This window comes from Delphinus delphis, chromosome 10 (assembly GCF_949987515.2).
Source record: "Delphinus delphis chromosome 10, mDelDel1.2, whole genome shotgun sequence".
NCBI lineage: Eukaryota > Metazoa > Chordata > Mammalia > Artiodactyla > Delphinidae > Delphinus > Delphinus delphis.
This window is the reverse complement of record NC_082692.2, coordinates 73,025,420-73,031,583: the sequence shown is the minus strand read 5'-3', so window position 1 is coordinate 73,031,583 and position 6,164 is coordinate 73,025,420.

Sequence of the window (6,164 nt, the reverse complement as noted above, 5' to 3'; positions counted from 1 at the left end):
CACAGGCTCAGTAGTTGTGGCGCACAGGCTTAGTTGCTCCACGGCATGTGGGATCTTCCCGGACCAGGGCTCGAACCCATGTCCCCTGCATTGGCAGGAGGATTCTTAACCACTATGCCACCAGGGAAGTGTTCCATTTCTTTATCATTCAACACAGCAAGTATTTTGGCAAGTCTTGAGAAATGGAGATGCCTCTATTTCCAGTCTTCGCTATTTTCTCGTCTTCATCAACATTCCTTTCCTGCCTCAAACAAACATGCTCCCCAGTGCCCTTCATCCTGTCCCTGTGAGTCAGTGGCACGGGTGGGAAGGAGAGAAGGGAGCTTCTCCAGGTCAGCGACCCTGGCTCCCATCTCTCCCTCGGACTGAAGAAGGCAAGTATAAAGGGCAGTTGCCAAACCGGGAGAGGAAAGAGTGACAAACTGGAGGCCACATCCCTCTTCCCTCCCAGAAGGAGAAAACGCACCCATCCCAGGGATGTGTGGGTGAGAGAGGTTCACACCTGTGTCAGCCACCTAGGACCCCTATCGGGGCTTCCACCCAAAGAGTCCTGAAGGCAGAGGCCACGCTGAGGAGCCAGTATTCCACGTCACTAACCCACAGGTCACATCTTGAAGGAGGAGTGGGTAACCGCGGTCCCACAGGACGCTGGCAGCAGTGTGTTCAAGCTTTAGGATTCAGGGAAACTACTGAAATTAAGTAAATCTAAAGGAATTTCAAGGAAACAAGGATGCGCACGCATACACACTTGATCCTTCTGGGAAAATGGGATGGAAAACAGTGAGGGCTCTGCATGCAACACTCGCTGAATGACTGCTTGGTTCCCCAGGCTTCATGGGGCCAAGGGCAAAGGGGGCGGCCCTAGTCCAAGCCACTGCCTCTTGTTTGATGACATCACAGCCTCCTTACTGGTCCCACCACCTCCCCACTACAATCTGTTCTCCTCCCACAAGCAGGGTGTGCTCCCTAAAATGCAAATCTCATCCTATCTCTCCCCTGCCTTAAACCCTCAATGGCTCCCCATTTCTCTCCGCATAAAGACCCAAGTCCTCACCACGGCCCACAAAGCTCTGTGGTTCTTGGCTTTCACTTACCTTTCCAGCTCCATTTTCAACCATGTACCTTCTGTAGCCACATCGCTTTGTTCCTCTGTTCTTCAGGCTCTCCCCAGCCTCTGGGCCTCTTCACGTGCTGTTTCCCTCCTCCTGCATCACTCTTCTCCCCCTTCAGTTAGCAAACTTCCCATTCCTCGAAACTCAACTTAAACCTCACTCAATCAGAGAGGCCTCCCCTGATCAGCTCTCCCCAGTCTACTTTGGGACCTTTATTTACATCTTCCCACAGTGCCCTGCGTGTCCCCTTCCTAACCCTCATCACATGTGTAATCACCTGTCCAATGTCTGTTTCCCATCCCCAACCTACTACCTCTATGGGAGCAGAGCTATGTCTTCTTAGTCACTGCTCAATAAATTTTTGTCAGGTTAATTAAACTCAGGGGGCACAACTGTGCCATCTTGGAGTAAAAAGCAATAGCCTTTACACAGTTATCCTTTAAAAAAAATTATTTTGAGCAAAAGATAGTAAACAAACAAAAAAAAAAAGATAGTAAACATTGGGTAGTAGAATTGTTGTAATTTTTCTTTTAGAAATCCTTCCGGATGGAAATACCTAATTTGCAAAGTCAGGGAATGATTTTTGCTGGTTCAAACTGGGGATTTAAAAAAATAACAGTACCCTCTAGTGTACTGTAGTTTCTCAAAGAACACCTGAAGGATATAAACTAGAATGGCAGGAATTCCCAGGTGGTCCAGTGGTTAGGACTCTGTGCTTCCACTACCACGGCCCTGCCGCTGAACTAAGAACCCACAAGCCTGCGTGGTGTGGCAAAAAAAAATAATAAAATAAAATAGGGGGACTTCCCTGGTGGTGCAGTGGTTAAGAATCTGCCTGCTAATGTAGGGGACACGGGTTCGAGCCCTAGTCCAGGGAGATCCCACATGCCATGGAGCAACAAAGCCCGTGTGCCACAACTACTGAGCCTGTGCTCTAGAGTCCCCGAGCCTCAACTACTGAGCCCGCGTGGCACAACCACTGAAGCCCGTGCACCTAGAGACCGTGGTCAGCAACAAGAAGCCACTGCAATGAGAAGCCTGCGCACCACAACCAAGAGTAGCCCCCGCTCGCCGCAACTAGAGAAAGCCTGCGTGCAGAAATAAAGACCCAATGCAGTCAAAAAACAAACAAAAAACTAAACTTAAAACAGGAAGGGCTTCCCTGGTGGTGCAGTGGTTAAGAATCCGCCTGCCAGTGCCAGGGACATGGGTTTGAGTCCTGGTCCGGGAAGATCCCACGTGCCGCGGAGCAACTAAGCCTGTGCACCACAACTACTGAGCCTGCGTGCCACAACTACTGAGCCTGCGCTCTAGAGCCCACGTGCCACAACTACTGAAGCCTGTGCACCTAGAGCCCGATCTCCACAACAAGAGGAGCCACCGCAATGAGAAGCCCACACACCGCAACAGGTAGCCCCCGCTTGCCACGACTAGAGAAAGCCCGCACACAGCAACACGCAGCAAAAAATAAACAAACAAATGAATAAAAAATAAAACAGGATGGCACCAGAGACACAAGAACTAAAACCTTAAAATCCAGCTAAAGGTAAACCTCACTGTGGCTCCTTGAACTTGCCCCCCACCCTCCTACCTCAGGTATTTGCAGTGCGGTGCCTTCTGCCTAAACTGCCCTCCCCTCTTTGCCCCTCTAACCTGTGAACACATTGTCCCTCTCTTTGTGGGTCTAGGGCTATCACAGCCTCCGAAACTCCATGCAAACTTCCCTTCTCTAAGACGAACGCTCCGGTTTCTCTCGCCCACACGCACACGCACACGCACACGCACGCATGCCCGCCCCTTACCCGAGGGTCAGCCCACCTGGCGTATAGTCCCCAGCTGGCCCAGGTTTCCACTGATTGTTAACAAGCCCGTGTTCTTACCTCCTATGAGTTCCCTGATGGCAGGAGAAAACGTGTTAGTTATTTGCAAAAAGTCCTTCTGCTGACCCTCTCTCCTCTAGGAAACTTTTACTTTTCCCCATCAAATACCCTGGAAGTTTTATTTTATTTTTCCAACTTACTTATTTTGAGATTCCTGCTTGAGTTACTTTAATAGTTTCATAGAGGTTAAGCTGAAGATGTCTTTAAAGATAGTAGTAATAATAATAATGACAGCAGCTGTCATTTGCTAAAGCTTGCTCTGGGCCAGGCTGTGTTTTAAGAAGGAATGGTATACACTATCTACTAAATACCAACAATAGCACTAAAAAGGTGGGCTCTGTTGTCATCTCCATTTTAGAAATGAGGGAACTCAGGCCCAGAGAAGTTAAACAACTTGCCCATGGTCACACAGCTGGCGAGTAGTGGAGGTGGCACCTCCCTCCATGAGGCAGAGTAGGCGCAGGGCCTAGGGCCACAACACTTTTAGGGGCCACGGAAATGTTTTAATTTCTTTCAGGAGAAGAAGGGAAAAAATAAAAATTTAGGTTGAAGACAAAGTTTTAGTATATAATATTAACATAACTGTCTTTATACCAGTGTTGCTGTAAAATATAATTTTTACTATTTTTTCATGGAAGAAGGGATTCGTGAAGGCAAAAGTGCACTAGGACCCACAAAAGTCATAATGTGGCCCTGGTGGAGTCAAAAGTCAAATCAAGTCAGTATGCCCCCAAAGTTAATGTTTTCACTAGTCTAGTGTAACCCCATATTACAGGTGAGGAAACTGAGATCCAAGGCCACACAACAAATGCATGGCAGAGCCAAGCCGAAAATGCAAGTTTCCAGTGGTCCAACCATGGTACCCTGTGGTCCAACACCACCACCTAGTGGTCTTGCCGGGAACTTCGCTTCAGTCAAAGGATGAACCTAGAGAGAGGGCACAGGTCCAGATACCCCAGGAAGCAGCTACCCGCCTGCCCTTGGACTCCATACTCAGCAGTGGGGAAGCCAGGCCAAGGCACCAACTCCACATGCTCTCTTTAGGTTGTCATCAGAATTCACACATCCCCCCTACACACACACACACACACAAAGGCACCCCTCTCTCAGGGCAACAGAGCTATCCCTCCGAGTTAATACTTGTAAAACTCCTAGATTGGCCCTGTGCGATAGGAATAGCATGTGAGCCAATTTGTAATTTGAAATTTTCTAGTAGCCACATTAAAAAAGCAAAACAAGGGAACTTCCTGGCAGTCCGGTGGTTAGGACTTGGCGGTTTCACTGCCGTGGCCCACGTTCAGCAAGCCGTCTGGCACGGCCAAAAAATAAATAAATTAATTAAAAAGCAAAAAGAAGTAAAACTAATTTTAATAATGTATTTTATTTAACATAGGGGGTCAGCAAACTACAGGCAATGGGTCAAATCTAGCCCACCACCTGTGTTGTTGTTTTTTTTTTTGCGGTATGCAGGCCTCTCACTGCTGTGGCCTCTCCTGTTGCGGACCACAGGCTCCGGATGCACAGGCCCAGCGGCCATGGCTCACGGGCCCAGCCGCTCCGCGGCACGTGGGATCCTCCCGGACCGGGGCACGAACCTGTATCCCCTGCATCGGCAGGCGGACTCTCAACCACTGCGCCACCAGGGAAGCCCCCACCACCTGTTTTTTTAAATGAAGTTTTATTGGAACATATCCACACCCATTTGTTTATGTACCAGCCACGGCTGCTTTTACACTGCAACAGCAGAGTTGAGTATTTGCTTATTTGAGACTGGATGGCCCACAAAGCTGAAAATACCCACTACCTAGTCCTTTACAGAGAAAGTTTGTTGATCCTTGATTTAACCCAATATATCCAAGTTTGGTCATTTCAACATGTGATTCAATATAAAAATTATTAATGAGCTGTTTTACATTTTTTATTATACTAAATTTCTGAAACCCGGTGTGTCTTTTATACTTACAGCACATCTCTATTTGGATGAGACACATTTCAAATGCTCAGTGGATACATGTAGCTCATGACTATGGAACTGGACAGTGTGGGTTTAGAATAAGGCCCTGCATGTAGCAAATATCATAGAGGTGCTCACTAAATACGTAAATAAATAAATTCCCCAGAAGTATTAAGCCCTAACAACCTGGAACATCCATTGCTTGTTATGAATCAACCTTTTTCCCATGTTTCTAGAATGGTGCTAGCAATGTGGTATCATCCTTGGGAGAACTGAAAACATCATCACTCAAATCATGTTCCAAAAGACTTAATTTATTTGCAAAATCCCAGCTGTGAAAAGCTGCCCTGGTAGCAGCCTGTCCTCTTCTAAGCAGCTTTGCAGCCTTGCTGCCGATAGAGATAATCATAATAACAGCTAATATAATTCACATATAGAGAGCCAGCCATTTGCTAGGCATTTTCTGAGCATTGTTTCATTTAATGACAGAAATAATGGTGATGTCCTTCAGGAGGCCTACCCTGACACCCCATGCTGGCTTAGGCGTCCCCTCTGCGCTCCAAAGGTGCCCGTCTTCCCCCATCACAGCCCTTCTCACTCTGTGCCATGAGCTCCAAGAAGATTTGCCCCCTCTGCCCCAGGGACCCAGCCTAGACCTGGCCCCTGGGAGCTATCAGATCAAGGTTTGCTGCATTCAGTCAAATGACCCCAAAGAACGCAGTGGGCTATCTGGTTATTACATTCGGCAGGTATTTCTCAAGCACCTGCCTCTAGGGTGCAAGGCTGCGGTGCAAGTTCCCAAGGATCACATGCACACACAGCCTTGTTCACACTCTCTGCCTCTTGCTCTCTCCCACTCAAGAACTTTCCCAAAGTTGATAAGGGAAAAGCAGGCAACTTAGTTCAATTTGCTGTTTTAAAACTACTAGCTCCTTTGTGGAGTTTCAGGCTAAGGGGAAAACTTGGAGACACCTGGAAAGTTCCTCTGGGGGTGGTCCTCACAGAGCTGTTGGTTTGCCTCGTTCTTTCTTCGGCCAGACTGAGGGGCTGCTCTTTGAACGAGCGGAGTAGAAGGGTACCACAGTGCCCTGATTAAGCAGGGTGGGCCCGTGAGCATTTTGGTTTCACAAAGGGCTGTGCGCAGGGCTGAGACAGGCTGGGACCTGGGGCCCTTTGCTGCAGTGCTGCAGTGCTTGCACCTGGACACACCTCTCCTCC